Source organism: Chionomys nivalis, chromosome 3 (assembly GCF_950005125.1).
Source record: "Chionomys nivalis chromosome 3, mChiNiv1.1, whole genome shotgun sequence".
Taxonomy (NCBI): domain Eukaryota; kingdom Metazoa; phylum Chordata; class Mammalia; order Rodentia; family Cricetidae; genus Chionomys; species Chionomys nivalis.
In genome coordinates, this window is record NC_080088.1 from 122,025,869 (window position 1) to 122,045,302 (window position 19,434).

Consider the following 19,434-nt stretch of genomic DNA (forward strand, 5'->3'; position numbering starts at 1 on the left):
TTGGTATAAGCGAGGGCTGGAGGAAGGGAGGAGGGAGGGCAGGGACTTGCTGGAAAGAACTGGTTGGACCTCAGGGGAGGCAAACCCAGTCTCGAAAAGGAGGAGTGTTATCTCGTCAAAGAGAACAATTAATTGGCCATTCCCCTGTGGAGGAGCTTTTCTTGTCTAAAAGCTGAGAGAGAGAGAGACAGAGAGACAGAGAGAGAGAGACAGAGAGAGAGAGACATACACACAGAGACAGAGAGAGAGACAGAGAGAGACAGAGACACAGAGAGACACAGAGAGAGACAGAGACACAGAAAGAAAGACAGAGAGAGACACAGAGAGACAGAGACACAGAGAGACAGACACACGGAGACACAGAGAGACAGAGACACAGAGAGAGACAGAGACAGAGAGAGAGACAGAGACACAGAGAGAGACAGAGACACAGAGACACAGAGAGACAGAGACACAGAGAGACAGAGACACAGAAAGAAAGACACACAGAGAGACACAGAGAGACAGAGACACAGAGAGACACAGAGAGACAGAGACACAGAGAGACAGAGACACAGAAAGAAAGACAGAGAGAGACACAGAGAGACAGAGACATAGAGAGACAGAGACACAGAGAGACACAGAGAGAGACAGAGAGAGAGACAGAGAGACACAGAGAGAGACACAGAGATACAGAGACACAGAGAGAGACAGAGACACAGAGAGACACAGAGAGAGACAGAGACACAGAGACACAGACACAGAGAGACAGACAGAGAGAGAGGGAGGTGGCAAAGAGGAACTTCCAGGGAGCCAGTGCACTGAGTCTCCTGCTGGTGTGCTCAGCCAACATTTCAGGGCTCTGTGGTGTACAAGTATCAGGGTGGACTCCAGGGAGGGGGCAGCACGGGGAGCGGCCAGCTACATCGGCACCCGACTTTGATCCCAAGAGGCTTTGCACCTTGGATGAATCTCCTTCTCTCTTGGAATTAGTTTCCCCAAATGGAAAGTGATGGGGCAACAGTGGAGGGGGTGTGTGTCCAGATGTTCTCAGCATGCCCACCTCTGCTGCACATGCTACAGAACTGACCACTCTCCCTCTGCCCTTTCTTCCCAGAGGACTGAGGGCCCGACGCTGGCTGGCACTGCTTCCTGGGGGTGGAAGGCGATTGCCGTAAACCAGCAGCTCTAGAGAGGGTAAGGGCAGGGAAGAGCTAGGCAGGTTGGCAGCACTGGGGACCGGACAGACAGAATCTGGGTGCCCTGAGGGTGTGGAGGGTGGCGGCAGCAGCTGCCTGGGATGGTGAAGCAGGCAGTGGGAACTAAGAAGAAACTGGATCACGGGAAGGGATGTGTGGCACGGCCTGGTCACTCTGAGTCTTTCCAGTGGTGACTAACCCAGGTGGGCCTCTCATCCATGGCTTCCCATGGTCTTTCTCATCTGGGGACAATCAGCTCCAGAGACCATCCAGAGGAGGGTCCATGGATCCAGGCTGTGTCTACCCTTATTCCTCTTCAGTTCTACTCCAGCCATCGTGTCCTCTGGGACCCCTGCAGAGAGCGAAATGACGGAATCCCTGAAGAGGATGCTAAAGTGGATGTGTGCTTTGCCTCCACAGAAACACCCTCAATCCAAGCGACTCCATCACCTGGGTGCTTCCCAGCCCTTCTTCAAACACCAGCTGCCCACGTTAGTCCAGCTCAGACCCCACCTCCACGGGCCTCACTCACTTAGTCATTGCTACCAGGCTCCAGTGGCGTCACCATGGTGAAGTCGCAGACAGCAAAGCCCTTGTGACCCCGTTCCTATAGTGGTATCTCACTTGCATTTTAATAAATAAAACTTGTCTGAGGATTAGAAAAGTAAAACAACCACACTGGCCAGCCTTACAGACCAGGCAGTGGTGACACACCTTTAATCCCAGTAACCACACTAGTTATAGAAACCGGGCGGTACATGTCTTTCTTTAATCCCAGTGGTGCACACCTTTAATCCCAGAACTAGAGAGGATTATAAAATGGGAGAAGACAGCTTTCAGACACAGTCTCATTCGGAGACTCTTGGAGGGAGGGTCGCCATTTCAGACTGAGGTCGAGGGAAAAGCCAGTGGCTGGCTGCTTTGCTTTTCAGGTTTCAGGTTGAACCCCAATTTCTTTCTCTGAGTTTTTATTAATTGTGCTCATGTTCTACCACTGGACTTGCTTACTGGGGAGTAAGCACGTTGTGGGCTACCATTTTGACAAGGACCTCAGGAGATGTTGCTGTCTATGGGCAAAGGCGGGAGTATCACAGTAGAGTGGGGGTTTGGAGTTGGAGGGGCTGTGGACCAAAGGCCTTCTGTAGAGGAGGGTGGAGGAGGGAAACAGGGCCTTACTGGCACTGGTCCATGTATCCAGAAGGTTAAGGGATAAGTTTCAGGTTGGCCTAGAACTCACGGCATCTTCCTGCCTCAGCTTCCTGGATGCAGGGATCACAGCGGTGTGGCATTACACTGTCCCTCGGGGGGGGGAGGTGTGTCTTTAAATAACACTTTTCTGTCCTTTCTCAAACTGTACACAACCTTGTGCTAAGCACAGTGACTTAAAGCCCTGCCATGAGGCATCCAACTTACCCACAACCATGTTCGCTCCCCCTTTCCAAGGACTCAGTTCCAGACACCATTTTATCCCGGAAGCCCTGCTGGACCCCAGCTTCTACTTGGTACCGGCCATGCTTCCAGACTTTACTTCCTGTCGTTCTGCTGTGTGGGGCTGTGTGTTCCGTAGGACGGAGTGATGGTGCTGGTGTGTGAGGCTCTGCGTCCTGTAGGACTGAGTGACGGTGCTGGTGTGTGAGGCTCTGCGTCCTGTAGGACCGAGCGATGGTGCTGGTGTGTGCAGCTGTGCGTCCTGTAAGACCGAGTGACGGTGCTGGTGTGTGCAGCCATGCATCCTGTAGGACTGAACAATGGTGCCTCTCACCATTCTCAGGGCTGTCTGGGTCCAGGGTATTCAAATGGTTGGAGGTTCACTGCCTGGGCTGAGGAAATGCTGGGCAAACCCCAAGCTGGGTTCTTTCTGAGGTGTGCAAGGCTCTGTCACACCTAACGAAGGAGTCAGGATTCAAAGTCACCAGCCGAACTTCAGGCTCTGTTTGGAAAGAATCCAGCTACATCCGGCCCTGTTTGAACACCAAGGGTCTATGAAAACTTAAGGGGTGTTGCTTTCCAGCTGGGGCCCAGGTTCAAGGGCAGAGGGCATCTTCACCCTCCCACTGGGGATGGAGAAAGGTCTCCAGCCACACTCTGCCACCCAGGCAGAAGGAGGGGGTCCCCAGATGGGCAATGACTGCAGAGATCTGACTGCCTTGAACCTGGACTCCATCACTCTGGGCTGGCCTCTGCCACCTTACCCTGGAACACCGTGTCCCTACCCAGACTCTGCAGGGGTGGTCACTTGAACCACACGGTATTTTTATCTCCTTGCTCATGGTGGTGTCCCCCAAAGTTGGGATGTCACAGTGCCTTTTGTGCTTATTTTTTTCTTTCTTTTGTAATTTTTTTTTCTGGGGCAACCTCTCCCCCCCCCAGTCTTATCACACCTGGGGAAAGAGACTAGGCTAGGCGGGACTAGTGACTTTCCAGCCAAGGCAAGCTGTTAATGAGTTTTTGTTCATGCAGGTTAGACCCTTGGGAATGTTCTGCAGCAGACAATGACTTGGTTTGAAACAGGTCAGAGAGCACGGTGTGGCATCTGTGCCTACACACCTGCCATTCAAGCTCTGGGGAAGCTGAGGCAGTAGAATAGCTAAGCCAAGACCAATCTAGACTACATACTGAGACCTTGTCAGAAAACACAATCTCTCCCCAACCCCACCTCCAGCAGCACAGCAATCAGGAGTCAGGGGTCTGTGCCTGGGGCCTAAGCGTTTCCTGACCAGCTGGCCCCAGAGAGAATGATCTGGAAATATGGAGATCATCTCTGTGGGAAGTGAGACCCACGCATACACAACAGGGAACCAGTATGGACAACCTGACAAGCACTGTGAACACATACCCGTGCAGCCACCAGCCCAGCGTGAAGCGTCACCAGGTGACACCCCTCTACACCCAACCCAGTCCTTCCCCGGGGAGAGCCATCCTTCCTGACTCTGTGATGGACAGTCCCTCCACCTCAGTGCACAGGCATCCCCAGGACTGCAGTTTAGCTTCCATTTTGAGCTTTTTAGACTCAGAATTTTGCAGCATACACTTTTTGCTAATTGGGCTCTTCTGGCTGGTATTATTTTAGCACAAGGCATCCGACCGTGGCGCGGAGCTGGAGTCAGCCCGTTGTTGCTGCTGTATACTGTTCCTTGGTTAGTGCAGGTCCAGTGTTCCCTGTGCATTCTGGGACCACAGATGCCTAAGAGACTTCTGTTCCACTGTCAGTGTCGTTACGGGTGAGGATTTCATCTCGTGTCCTGGTACAGTGATGTAGCGAGAGATGACTGAGCTGTGTCAGTCAATACTGCCGTTTGCTCAGATAGCACAGAGATTCACACTCCCCAGCATGTGGGTGTCCCCAGGCCTCCTTTCAGCTTTATCTGTCAACTTCCAGTCTACTGAACTATGTGCACCAGTGTGAGCCTGGAAGAGGTTAGGCACAGTGGCAGCGAGTTCTTAGCCCCCGGGCAGACAATCTGGAAGAGGTGACCAGGTCACAAGTCAGTCACTGCTCTCATGAACCCTAAGAGACTGGAATGGGGGAACTGCAACTAACTGGGCAAAATAAAAGTTACTGGGCTGAAGTCAAAGCATGTGGGGTTCCGGGGTGGGGCAGTGTGAGTTTATAAAGCTCAGAAAACGCCTGGAGAGAGGAGGTGACAATGTCAGCACCCGCTGCACCTGCTCTTACTCACTCCATTTTGTCTAACAGTCTTCCAGGCCGCACGCCGCCCAGGAGACTCCGCTCTGAGGGACCAGGATGACTCCAGCTCCTGGATGGAGGCAGAAACCACACCATCTGTCAGGCTCTAGCCAGCCAGCAAGGCAGATAAATGACTTGTTTCTGGGGGTAGGAAAGGGGCTGACTCCCAATTTATTGGGGAAAACTAAGAGTGTGGGGACACATGGGTGTGTTAAGATCATATCAGGGGAATGGGGCCCAGAGCTTATGGAACACCAAGTAAAAGATGTAAATCCCTCACCTGTACCCCATAAGGTGAAGGACACCTTCCCCTGTGATGGCATGGCTCACTGAATCTGTCATCTGACACCTGCTGTGTGCACCAAGGACCCAGGACTAGCTAGCTTGGTCCCTCGGTACTAACACTGGCTACTGTCTGTTGGTCTATCCACCTGTCTGTCCATCAGGACCTGGACCTGTCTGTTGGTCTATCCACTTGTCTGGCCATCAGGACCTGGACTTTTGCCTCAGTTTCCTGTCACTGAACTTGACTCTTCGCTCTATGGCTGAGCAGCAGCTCCCTTAATGCATTATTGCAGCTGTACAGACTCCCTCAGCCTTCCAAAGCCTTGAAACCTGTGGCAGCCTCTGCAACTTGTATCCCATGCACATCCATTCTATAGCCCCCCTCTGTGCAATGCATGCATTCATTCACACACATACATATATGTGTACATATACATATATACACATACACACCATATGTGACCACAGATGCACATGCATACACACATACACACACATGCAGTCACACACGAACATACACATTTACTGTGTCCTGTGAGAGCTAATATTAGTAATTAAGATTGCAATAAAAAAGCCTGTATTTGCTCAGACCAGGCCACCAAGGCAGGCAGATTACATGACAAATTGTGATTACTGAGGGTTAGTAGCCTTGCAAATTTGTTAGTCAATAAATTCTGACACGGGAAACACAGCCGTGTTCGTCTGTTTCTGGCACTTTTAGCACAGAGAGTGGGTCCAGGTTGCCATGGGACTCCTCACCAGAGGTAGGATCTTCTGGTTCATGGGGGCTGAAGTTAAAAATCTCAGTTCCACAAGTGCTAATTGTACTTAGGGCCTGGCGGGAGGGGGCAGAGGAAGAGCAAGAGAGATGGAGAGGTGGAGGAGGAAGGAAAAGAGACTGGGGGGGGGTTAGGAAGGGTCCCCTTCTCTTCCCTCAGGCTGCTGGGGCTGTGGTGTGCAAGGACATGTTTTATTGAGTACCTAGCATGTGCTGGCACCCCCATGCTGTGGGTAGACAACTAAGGCCCCTTTGGGCACACAGCTCAAAAGAGGGCAGCCAGGAGGGAGCCCTCCCTTCCCTGAGGGCACAGCAGCCCGACTCCCTTCTCAGCCTCTACAGCTTCATCCCAGGAAATCAGGAGAGCATTAATAATCCCAGACAATAAACCAACTGCTTCAACTCAGCTGAGTCTCTACCACAAAGCTGGATACTTCCAAAGGTGCCTGAGGCCACCACGATCCTGCTCTCAGAACAATGGAGGGTTTCTGGGGCTCTTCACGGCACTGGGGTATCCCCACACTGACAAGACCCTCTTCGCAGGAGGCGGTAGAGCTGACTTTGCAGTGTGGAGGCTAGTGTTCAGCACCGGGTACACATATGTGTACACACACGCACACACACACGCACACACACACTCGCACATGCACGCACGCGCACACACACACGCACGCACACACGTGTCTAAGAACATAGACAGCAGAGGGCAGTGACCAGTCCAGGGTGCCATGGGGCAGTGCCATGGGGCAGTGACCAGTCCAGGGTGCCATGGGGCAGTGCCATGGGGCAGTGACCAGTCCAGGGTGCCATGGGGCAGTGCCATGGGGCAGTGACCAGTCCAGGGTGCCATGGGGCAGCTGTGATGTCCAGACTGAGCGCCCAGATTGAGGGCTCTCCTCACTGCTCTTGAGTCCTTGCTGAGAACGGGCCTGGTCCCTGTAACACCCTGCCAGTGACAGGCTATGCACTTGGAGCTGTGTGCCTGAGGCAGGGGACGCCCCTGTGTGCTGGGCCTCCTTTCATCTATAAAGTTTTCAGCTTGCCTGTCAGTCACTTCAATATGGTGCTGAGGAGGCCTTGACTCTCCCCTGGGGTTCACCCCTCCCTGACCATCTGTCAGTGTCTATGGCTTAGGAAACCGCAGAGGGCCACTCCCTCGCTGGCGATCCTCCCCACCCCAGTCCCCTGAGCGACTGACCGTGATTGAGAATGTGGCTGTAATTTGAGAACCACGGAAAGTGATTCAATGATGTGGTTCTGGGGGTGCTGAAGGGACCCAGTGCCAGAAGAAAAGAGCTGGGCTGAGAGGGAAGTCCACAGAAGAAAACAAACCAGAGGACCAGTAACTGAGAGAGATGAGGAAGGGGGCGAGGGGCTCTCTCAAGCTCCTGGATCCGGTCAAGCCTGAAGCTCTGGATTAAAACTCATGTAAGAGGATACGCCCCCTTTCTGCCCAAGAGTAAAAAGAATGTAATAATGTTTAAGTTGAGATTTTTATCTCTTAGCATTCCAAGAATGCAGCACTGATGAACACTACCGTTATTCCCACGCTGCATGGGAGGGGGTGAGGTGGGCTGCCATCCGGCCGGGAGCTGAGAACCAGGCCTGCCCTCCCCTACTCCCTCCGAGGCTAGAACCTGCAGCTTCTGGGGGCTGTCCCCTGCCTCCAGGAGCTGAGACATGGTGCCCTTAAGACCTGTATGTGTTCAGAGTTCACTAGGCCATGCACTGTGCCAGGGTGGGCGGAAAGGGGGCTGCTCAGAAATGGTATTCTTAATTATTATTTCAATCCGTTCCCATGCCATAAGGAGAAGAATCAAAGATCTTAGCTGCACTTCTGCACCGCTGTTATTAATTCTATCAAAACACAGCTGGGGGTTGCTTTTCGGAAGGGTGGGGCCCTCCTTTAATAAAAAGAAAATCTCCTTAATAGAAGTTAAGACAGCCCACAAGCCTCAGGCAGCAAGGGGAGGATGGTGGGCAGGCGTTTAAGGGACTAACAACAGCTTAGGAAACTCCTTGGACTCTTTTTCCTGTTTCCCCACTGCCGTACCCTGGCTCCCTGGGGAATTTCTGCAGAGTCCCCTCATACAGGGCAGCTTCTTTCCGGCTGCTCTGGCCAGGATCACGAACTCATCTCTTCCCCTTTAGTCAAACCCTTCAGAAGCTGTCCCTCTGCCAGATGACAGAGAGCAGAGGCACCCCTCCCCCCAGGGTCCCTGAGGACTGTGCAGCTCTGCTGGGGTATCAACTGCCCCCCTCACAAAGCTCTACAGCCTATGCCCATGGGCGAGTCGCCGGGACCTCAGGGCCTTTGCAGCTGCCGTTCCCACTATCTGGCGACAGCCTCAGTTCTCCACCTCCCTTTTCTCTGGAAAGCTGCCTGCCCATCACATACTCCTGGCTGAGCATGCTCTCAACTTTGGAGTGCCCACTCTGCTTCAGGGGCCTTGACCATTGAGGTATCTCTTGGCCTCTAGACCTCCAGTTTGTTTGTGATGAATACCCAGGAGGCTGTGGTGTGGCGGGGACTCAGAGCCCCTGCCCACATACTTGAGGCCTTGGACTCCTCTCAGAACAGCTACAGACAGGCCAACAGCAACAACCGACAAAATCGAGTAATGTGTCATCATCGTGGAGTCTAAGGGTTTGTTTCGGGATGTTAAACGCACACCCACAGTCTGTTGTTGCCTGGGTCGAAATTTCATCATGTGTGCATACATGAGCGTGTGCCTGCTTGTGTGCCTGCATGCGTGCATGTGTGATCTTGTCAACAATCCCACTTTGTTTAGGCTTTCTGTCATCACAAATACTGTAAGCGCAGTTGATCTGTGTGCTCACTCTGGCTGGACCACCCACAGAGGGGGTCTTGGCCAAAAAGGACAGGACAGTGGAGTTCTCAGAATCTGGAAAAAGTTCCTGAAAGAGAGGACCCAGGCTGGGAGCTGTCAGTTGTCATACAGTCGTTGCTTCTAGATCGGCCCTGAGCTCAGACTCTTCCCAAGGACACAGGAGTAGCAAACTTCCTGCTCCACCATCAGCCACAGACGGCTCTCAACATAACAGAAAATGCTCAGTTAGCATGTTGTGTGTAAGTTAGCAAGTGTGTGCCTGAGGAGGCCACCTGAAGGCCACCTTCCTTGGTTATCACAGAAGGCAGATGAGGAGTCCCCCAGGGGCATCACGTGGAATTGATGGGGACAATGTCCACAGCGTCAGGAGTTCTGGAATAGGGTTTGAGTGATGGAGGAGGGTCATTTGTCTATGTGTTAATTTCATTGGTTAATAAAGAAACTGCCTTGGCTTTTGCTGAGACAGCAGCTTAGATAGGTGGAGTAGACCAAACAGAATGCTGGGAGAAAGAAGCAGAGTCAGAGAGATGCTATGGAGCCAGCTGCCAGGTCAGACATGCTGAATCTTTCCCGGTAAGCCACCACCTCGAGGTGCTACACAGATTATTATAAATGGGTTAATCAAGATGTGAGAGTTAGCCAGTAAGAGGCTAGAGCTAATGGGCCAGGTAGTGTTTAAAAGAATACAATTTGTGTGTTGTTATTTCAGGTGTAAAGCTAGGTGTGCAGGAGCCGGGAGGGATGAAAAGCAGGCCTACCTGCTCCTTTCACTACAAATGAGGATCTTTTTGTTGTTGTTTTTCAAGACAGGGTTTCTCTGCAGCTTTGGAACCTGTCCTGAAATTCACTCTGTAGACCAGGTCAGCCTCAAATTCACAGAGATCCACCTGCCTCTGCCTCCCGAGTGCTGGAATTAAAGGTGTGCGCCAACATTGCCCAGCTGGGTTTGAGGCTCTTGATGGCAAGCTTATCTTAGGCCACACAGGCAGGCTCTGTTCTCACAGGGATCCTCACATGGAGGAGACATGAAATTCAGATGGAGATTGGAAATGGATGTGGGACCACGTAGGGCAGTGAGACTTGGGATGTGGGTGGTTCCCACAGGCTAGAAAATGGAGACAAATGGACTGTGCTTAGGAGCTCCTAGAGGGTGACAGCCTCCTGGCTTGTTTATAACTTTAGCCTGTAGAATATGAGACTAAATCAGTGTTGTATAAGCTGATACACCCGCGGTCACCTGTTACAAAGCTGCAGGAAAACATATGCTTGCAAAAGTCAGAGAAAACCTTGAATATCAGGCCATGGAAGGCCCAGGTTCTAGTACCAGACCATAGGCATTAACTCTGCAAGCCCATAGACAATTCCAAGCCCCAGTGTCCCCATGCTTTGGGATTCTGGGGCTGAGTGGCCCCTCCTGTGAGCCCTGGAAGACCTTCGGTCCCTTTCCCTCTGCTCTGCTCAAGTTCAAACCCAAAGGTACGGTGGCCTCGAAGAGCAGAGCCTTCAGGTAGATACTGAGGGCTGCCTGGGTAGTTGTTTACTCTCGGGGCACTCAGAAGGAAGCCACAGCTTAGCCTTGAGCCTGGTCCCTAAAGCAGGGGACAGGCAGAGCTGACATGAAAGTCAGGGACAAACAAGGACAAATGCCAGCCCCTCTCAGCCTCAGGAGGATGACTAGGAGCAGTCCCCAAAGCCACAGTCCCTTCCTTTCCTGTTCTCTGTACCCTCTGCTGCCCTGTGCAGGAATGGGCTGAAATGCTAGGCCCTAGTGACAGGGGTAGGGACACAGCCCGAGCTCTGCTCTCAATATTTAACTCTCACCCAGCCATCTGGGCAAATCTGATCATTGTTATCTCTGTTTTACAAAACAGGAAACGGAGACACAGAGTAGACACTCATAGGCAGCAGAGAGCCAGGCATGGGTCCTGGGAGACTCCCCTCCCCCACCCTTGCTCTCTCAGCTGACATCCTCTAACCAAGAGGGGATATTGCTTAGCAACACAAGCTCATCCTCCCCATTTTACAGCTGGGGAAAACTGAGGTATGGGATGGGGACCATGGTGTATATAGTGACCGGCCTTGTCGTCAAAGTTTCTCTTCCACTTGATGGATGTGGATGCTGAGCCTCAGAGGGATTGATTCAATGGCCCAAGGCCACACAGCCGAGAGATGAGCCCAGGGTATGTGACCCTTCCTTGTGTCTCTTCCGTGACACAAGGGGGAGGTAGTGAGCACATGGAGACCTGCATCTCATTTTCTCCCTCTTCATAACACGGCAACAGGCCGAACCTGGTCCGAGGCCACAGCCAGTTGGGAAGATCCGTTCTTTCGCCCGGAGCTTGGTGTCTTTTTTCCTGGCTGCTTAGGTTTCTACTCACCATGATCTATACAAATCTCTGCTATTTTAAGCCAGCTATGTCCTGTCTGGGCATCTGGCTAGGAGCTCTATGTGGGTTTTTGATCCGAGCCAAGCATTGTGCTGGAGGTTTGTGAGAACTGACTTACTAAGTGTCCCTACGGTCCCAGGAGAAGGCGCATGCCATTGTCCCACTTACAATGGACAAGACTGAGGTACGGGTTCAGACATTGGCCAGCTAGCGAGAGGCAGCAAGGCTCTGGGACCCTGGGTACAGTTAGGCAGATGTCACTGACGTAGGTGGGAAGCAAAACATCACATACAGACAAGTCTCCCTGGGTGTCAGATCCCATAGCAGCTTAATTCCAGCCCTGCAGACTCCTTGCCCTTCGCTCTCTGTGCCTGGGTCTGACACCCTGGCCACCAAGCCTGTCCTGTAATAACAAGTTAAGAACAAGCTGAGGAGGGTCCTTTGCTCCCCGCCAGAGGCCTTTCTGGCGCTGTGCCTCTTTTTCCTGCATCTTATTTCTTCAAAGTCCTCAGCCACCCATGTCCCAGGGCTGCCGGCTGTCATGCCCAGCTGGACCTCCTTCACCATCCCACACGCTCCTCATTCTTCCTTCTAGACATGGTCATCTTGAGAACCAGGTCACCAAGCTTATTAGAGACAGTGGGTAAAGAAAGAAAGCAGGCACTGAGCAGCAGCACATGGAGGCTCTGTCCCCACACGGTGCTGGCAGTGGCATGGGACAGTGTCCCTGTTGTAGGTGTGGTTGAATGTCCAGGACAAATGGGGACACACGAAAGAGTGAAGATGAGGAGTCTGCTCTGAGACACATAGTTGTGTGTATGTGTGTGTATACAAATGGTGTGTGCATGTGTGTAGGGTGCATGTGTATGCATGTGTGCATGTGTTTACTACTACTATTGTTGTTGTTATTATTATTATTACTTGTACCTCTAGGCAGACATCAAAAATACAGAGCCAGGTCACTGTTTTGCAAAAAGCCACAATGAATGGGGCATTGAGGTCACATTAGCAAAGTGGAGGCCACGGAGAGGCAGCTGGAGAATTCCATCAGTTTTGAATGCCTCTCTGCGCCAGCTCCTGGAGCTAAGGCCTCCTCCCATGAACCTGCAAGGCTGGAGCCTGCTGTGCTCAGCCCAGCCCTAGCCCTGCCTTTGTTGCTGCTCTTTTCTGTCCTCGGGGCCTCTGTGTGCTTTGCTGCCACCCGTGACTCCTCAAGTCACCAGCTATGCTGACAGCTGGAGGGACACAGGTCAGGCCAAGTCATTTCTCTATCACTAACCCACCTACACACACAACAGGAGGGGAACATGCTTCTTATGGGATCTTTAAATGCTTGTCATCTCCAACTGTTAAAAACAGGGTCTTCACAGCGGAGGACACGAGACATAGACTCTGAGGTCAGGCGTATCTAGGCCTAAGCCTCAGCTCTGCCACGTACTGGCTGTGTGACCATAAGCAAGGGGATGAAGCTCTCTGAGCCTTACTGTCCCGTTGGAAAAGCGGAGAAAGGGGATTTTGGCACCAAGCACTGTCAACCCCCTTCCTCAGAGGCAATGATGACCAGGGCGTCTCCATCCTGATGTACAAGCATCAGGGTGTTCTTGTCTTCCCAGGCTTCCAGGAGAGGGAATTTCAGAGCTATACTGAGAAGAAAGGGAGTTGGGACCCTGTGAAGGCAGATTGTAGGATCATTCCTGGGTATCTGTACCACTCTTTTCTTCCATTTTCCAGATGGGAAGACTGAGGTCCACACAGAGGAAGGGGTCTGCGCAGAGAGGCTGCATCTGCTCAGACAAAGCTGAATGGAGCTTCCCCATCTTCACTTCCCACTCAGGAACTCTCCTATTAAGCCCCACTCACAGAACCACGCCCCAATCACAGGGCCACGCCCCAATTACAGGACCACGCCCCACTCACGGGACCACACCAAGCTTGGGGAGGAATCAGAGCACTATACAGTATCCAACAAGTGAGCTAGCAACGTGGACATTTAAACCTGGAAGCTTCGGGCTGGGGTGCCCCATTGCCCTAGGTTTCCAGGTGCACTTGTTAGGAGTCAGGGCTGGAGGGGACACAGATGTGCTCCCAGAAGTCTGCATCACAGTCACTGCCCCCCACTGTCCACATGGTCTTGAGAAGCCCCACCCCACTTCTAACTAATAAACCCACAGTTCATAGTCTTGGAAGTGGCCAGTCTTTCCTGCCCTCTGAGTAACTCACCAGTACAGGGCAGGAACCTCAGAGGCCACCTGATCCATGGTGATCCAGCCAAGTTCATTAATGCCAGACTCATCTCCTCTCCCTGGCCACAGTTTGGGGCGCTGGAGGAGTTTGGGCGGGGCCGGGGGTCAGTGATTTTTTTTTCTAGCAGGGTCCAAACAGTAAACACTATGGACTGTGAAACTCACATGCTTTCTGCCCTGCCTAGCACTGCTCAGAACTCCCATAGAGTTCACATGAGTGAACCTAGCTGTGTGCTAATAAAGCTTTATTTACAAAAAAGAACATGAGCCCGATTTACCAGTTTCCTGTTCTTCTGGGTCTTGCAGAGCAGAGTCTGGCTCCTCCTCTGGGGCTGGGCTGAGAAGAGTGTCCTGAGGTAAGGGAGCTTTTCCAGACTTAGCATGGGAAGTTCTGATCCAGGAAGACTGGGTTCTGAGCAGAGCAAAGGGTTACCCTCCCAGGACAGTTCTGCTCTGTGCCATCTGGCTGTCTGCTGTATAAAGGGAAGGGAGGACTGTCATTTATTGTGGTGTGAACTGTGCTGGGTTCTCGCAGAGGGCTTAGTGAACATGTCCTCTATCACAAAACACAAACGTCAGTGTTGGGAGACCAGGGCTCCTTCCAGAAGGGGTGGAGACTGGACATCCCTGCCTAAGGTGTCTCAGGTTCCTCCAGAGCCCAGACCTTTCTACCTCTCCAGACCATGAGCTCCTTGAGGACATCACTGTGACGTCTGTGACCAACACAGAACACGTCACCCAAGGGAGCCCAGCAAACACTGGGATCAGCAAATACTGACATCAAATAGGTGGATAAATATGTGTGTGTGATTGCTTGCTGGGTAGATAGTGAGTGCATGTCAGTGGATGGACGGATAGGTAAACAGACGGACAGATGGATGGATGGATAGATGGATGGATGGATGGATGGATGGATGGATGGATGATAGGAGGGTAGAGGGATAGGGAGGTGGGCTGACTGATGAATGATCGGGAAATTTCCCTCACATTTATACAAACATTGGCTCGTTCTGTGCTTTGACCTGTTCCCATCAATGCATCTTCAGGCGAGCTAATCAAAAAAGGTCTCATGAGTTCTGACTTGTATTATGCCAGACTTGCCTTCTGGCACTGGGGAGGCAATATGATATCATATTTAAAATGTACCGTCTGACATCAGGTGGCCTCTGTGAATTCCCAGGAAGGCCTTTTTCTGGGCTGTGTGACCCAGATAAATCCACACACCTCTCTGAGCTTCACAAAAGATTGTAATAGAAACTGTTTCATAGGGCCCCCACGAGTGACAGGTGACATTTGTGTCAAGTATGTGGTGTGTGCTGAGGAAATGATAGTGTCATTGTGTTGGACGAGCGGAGGGCAGCTGGGGCTGGGATGGCCACCACGAGCAGCACACTGGGTGGTTCTACACAGAACACCAGGGTCAGACAGGGGCAGGAAGGCAAACATACTTAGTGGCCACCGTGGTCACTCAGCTAGGACCACAATGATGGCGCATATCAAACAAGTCCCTGTGGCTTCTCCAGCTAACCTGTTTGTGACCAGACTGAACTCTGCTCCTCCCCGAGGCTAGCACCAGGTTTGGGAGGCAGCAGTTGCACAAGACAAGCCCTGTCAGCCAGTCTCTCTCTCTCTCTCTCTCTCTCTCTCTCTCTCTCTCTCTCTCTCTCTCTCTCTCTCTCTCTCACACACACACACACACACACACACAACCACAGGCCACACATATTGTTATTCCCACCTCTTCTAATGTGTAGTGACAGACATGGGGTTGAACCCAACCATGGGGTCAAGAGTGCAAACATAGCATGCCCCTTGAGTGAGACAAGCAGCAAATGAGGTCTCAGGGCCAAGGCTGTCGTTGCAGAGGGGGCTGGAGACACACATTCACATTTATGTCTGTGTACACACGTGTATCCCACAGCCCTGCAGCAGCCAGGCTGGGGAAGGGTCTGTGCCCTCCTAGTTGGCATCTCACTCCATGTCAAGAGGATCCTGAGCAGATGCTCTTTCAGTCTCTGGGACCAAAGATCCAGCCCATGTTTCACCCCAGTTCCCACCTTCCAAACATCTGGACCTGCTCCGGGGAGCCATTAATCTCCAGCAATTTCTTTCCTCACTTGATTTGTTTATTTAAGGGAAACAAGTTGCTCCTAATTAGAAGCGCTTTGGAGATGCTCAGCACATCGGGGCTGCCTGCTTTCAGATGTTCTGCCTGAATGCATACCTGTGCTCTCAGCATCTGGGGATGTGTGTGTGCAGCAACTGTCCTAGGTGGGGACTTCTGGCGAGAGACTCAGGCGTGTGGGAGATGAGGGAGGCTGGGAAGGCCGTGCTCTGGGGCGCCTGGGACACACACACTGTCTCAGCAAGCTTAGAGGCGGCACAGCGAGATTGGTATTCGCTCCATCACATGCCCACATCTCCACAGCCACCCAGTCACACACAAGGCACATACAGAAGCCACACAGTCGCACACAGGCAAAGACTACAATGACATACAAGATGTTGCAACCTGATACCCTAGGTACATTCAGCGCAGTAGATGTATGTAAAAGTTAGGCACTCCAGAGAACACAGGCACATTCAAGTGGACACTGTAGATGCACACATGCACACACATGATACAACTAAGAATGCAATGTTCCACACATTCACATGTATGTCTGTGTACACACATGTGCATGGTTACACGAAGGCACACACTGATACAAACACACATATGTGCAGGGACATGATACTCACACGCTTCAAATTTCATATGCAGAGGCTCGCAGAGATGTAAATGCAGAGATGCACACAACCCAGAGAGGATTGAGCCAGTGTGTCAGGCTGTGCTTCTAAACATGTATAGACAGGCCTGAGAGCCACATGTGTGTCCCCAAGTGCACGGTACACTCACCTCCCGTTCCTCATGCACACCCACAGGTAGTTGTTCTCTCAGAGGCACGCACACACAGCATGCACATCCAGAAACCCATGGGCACACATGTTCATTAGGTGTCAAGTTCACCCTGGCTCTTCAGACACGTGCACGCACACGTGGTTGGTGCACTCATGACTAAATAGGCACACAACTGCAGCGACTACACGTGTGTTCCTTCACACACATGCCCCCCCTCCAGTCCACCAGGAGGGCAAACTATTCATTTCCCAGCGTCCTGAAATTCTACCGCACCAACTCTACCAGCGCTCGGTGGATCTATCCCCAAACTGCACCCACCACGTCCATCCATGCAGGGCACGTTCTGCTCTTCCACCCACGGCGTCAGCAAGAACCCAGAGCCGACCCTGGGAGGCTTCGCAACCAGTCAGACTGCCCCTCTCCCGGCAGTCTCTGGCTTTGCCCCACCCCCACCGCAGATCCAGCAAGCACGCTCCCCGCGTTGGTTGTTCCTGCCGGGAACAGCAGCTTGCCGTGCCCAGCCCCGAGGCAGACTGGATGCCTGACCCGGAACAGACAGAACGTCCCTGCCCTGGGTCCCTAGACAGCTGCAAAGTTGAAGCCATGGAGACAGCTTACCTCCATCTCCCGTTGTCATGACGACGCAGCAGCTGGGTGCATCCAGCCCTCCCAGACTGCCCTGGGCTCCCCACTGGGAGCAGCTGGTCCAGCAGCGGTTTTAAAAGGAAGCAAGAAGGGGCGAAGGGGCGGGGACTGCAGGTATCCTGCGATTGGAGACGAGTTCTGGGAAAGCCTTCGTGGGGGAACGGTTCGGTTCCCAGGATCCGTGCACAAGACCTCCAAACGGGCATCCCCATTGCTTCCTTACTCAATCAGATTGAGACTAGTGCTCCCGGCATCATCCCAGTCAGTGCTCCTGGCACCTTCTGAAGTAGGAACTATAAACTCTTGCTTTTCAGTGGAGCAGTGGCCAGGGGCCAGCCAGATCTACTTTGAGACCTGCGTTCCTAAGCACTAGCATGCACACCCCCACCCCACACATACGTGTACGCGCTCGCGCACATACATATGCCCCGAGATTTTGAAAATCCCACCTGTCACATTGCTCAGGGTCACAAAGTGGCCTGAATGGGTATCTCTGAGGATACATGGTCTTCATTCTTAAGAGAAACAGCAGCTGAGCTCAGAGAGGCCTAGTGGTTTGCCCTAAGTCACACAGCAAGTCAAAGACAGGTTTGAAGCTACCTCCGAAATCCGAGCAGGGTTTTCCTCAAGATCTCTGGCACAGACTCCCGTTGGAGTGCCTGCCCTTGGGCAGCCTGGGAAGTCGGCTTCAGAATCCAAAGCTAAGGCAGGACGTCCTTAAAACCTCAGGTAACGGTTCAAGAAATCCCAGCAATGGGGCTCTCCAAAGGCCGACACCCAGCCTCAGCAGGAGGTTCATCCACCACCAAGGGATCATTTCCAAACACAGCTCAAGGCCAGAAGAGTGCCCAGATCAACCAGCATGCCAGTGACCCCAGCCCCAGGCAGGAATGGAGGACAGTGGTGTCCTCCGCCAGAGTGTGGACTCAGGGCTGGCCTCTTGGAAGTGTGCGTTCTCTAGGGAGAAAGGTGTGTGGCCACACTCAGAGCGGTGTTCTTGTTTGGGACAGCTTCAGGGACCTGAAGTGGCCAGCTGCCAGCTGGGCAGGAGGTTACCAGCAACCCGGCCACCGGTCCCCTCTCACTAAGGAGTGTTGGCAGCTCCCTCTATTAGATTTCTTTTATTCTTTCTTTCTCTCCCTAAAGGAGCAGCCCCTCAAGAGCTCCAAGGAGTGGGGTGTGCCCCTTGGGAGCCTCAGAAGGAGTCAAGGGGCTCCTGGGAGGGCTTTTGGGCCTGGTGGGTTTTGGATAGGGTAAGTGGCTGTCTCCCCTACACACCCCTCAGGACCCACAGAAGCCAGTCTGCAAAGTGGGCTTCGCGTAGCCCTCGCTGCGGGGGCCCTGGCTTCCGCTTGTTTCCCCAGTGCGGGCGCCACCCCAAGGCCGGCTCATAGGTACCGCTAGCCCCTTCTCCCCAGGCTGGGAACTGGCCCGGCAGTGGGGCGCGCGAGTCTAATCCAAGGCCCCCCGCTGCTCCAGTAGCCTCACGACCCCAGGGATGTCCCCAAGCGCGTCCGCGGCCGGAGGAAAGTTTGTCATCTCCCCGGAGCCGCCTGTCACCTCTCCGCAGCGCGGGGTTCGCTGGTTACCCGTGACCGCTGCTTACCTGGGGATGCGCCGAGGTCTCCGCGCCCAGAGGGGCGCAGCGCGGGGTACGGAGCTCAGATCGCGAAAGAGCGAGGCTGGGGCTGTGTGAGGCTGAGCCCGGGCAGGAGGCTGGGGCTGTGTGGGCGCCCGCACTCCCGGCCCTGCTGGAGCAGTCTGCAGCCTGAGCTCCCGCGCCCGCCGCCTCCCCGCAGCCCGGCCCGGCCGCCCGCGCTTAACTCCTTGCGTCCCGGCCACCCGCCGCGCCCGCCGCAGGCCTGGGCTCCAAGCTGAGCATTGCGCTGAGCCCTGCTCCTGGGATGCGGACAAATGCACCGAGGCGGCAAAGGGCCCGGCCTGGCGGGAGCGTGGTACGCGCTGGCCGCCGCTGTTCAGTGCCTTGGCCCCGTGCCCGCCCGGCAGGCAGCTCAAAGAAATCCAACAATGGGCAGTTTTGTTGATGGGTGTTCAGTGCGTTGTTTTAACGGGCCCTGAGCTTCAGCTGTGTGGCCTCTGGGCTATCGTATTCCCTCTCTGAGCTTGTGTGACCCTGGACCAATGGCTCAGCTCCTGGATGGCTCCTGCTGAGGCCCCCGAGGGACCTCATCAGACAAGAGTGGAACATAGGGGCTTCTGGGATGCCATCAGCTCAGTTTGCAGATCTAGTGTGGCTCCAGGTTAGGTCCAAAAATGGCTAGAAAAATCTAGGTGTAAATATTTTTATTTTATTCATTAATTTATTTTGGATTTCGAGACATTGTTTCCCTATGAAGCCTTGGCTGTCCTGTAACTCTTGATGTAGAGCAGGCCAGCCTTGAACTCAGAGATCCACCTGCCTGCAGGGATTAAAGCACTACACCTGGCTTAGGTGTAATATATTATTGTGTGTATT

At 53.1% G+C, this 19,434-nt stretch overlaps 1 protein-coding gene across 3 annotated transcripts in view; it reads right to left on the bottom strand.

The window, feature by feature from the left end:
- The window catches only part of Wscd2 (WSC domain containing 2), a 95,016-nt gene extending 76,056 nt beyond the window's left edge, over positions 1 to 18,960 (bottom strand). Inside the window, exons 1-2 of one of the 3 annotated variants that reach the window (XM_057763993.1) lie at positions 16,932 to 17,210; positions 13,690 to 13,884 (exon numbers count right to left, since the gene is read on the bottom strand). The gene's annotated coding sequence lies outside the window, so the exon portion shown is untranslated. Of the gene's footprint in view, positions 1 to 13,689; positions 13,885 to 16,931; positions 17,211 to 18,564 lie in introns of those variants that run through there. The other 2 variants (XM_057763991.1, XM_057763992.1) reach the window with 2 other exon arrangements.
- Positions 18,961 to 19,434: the final 474 nt, after the last annotated feature.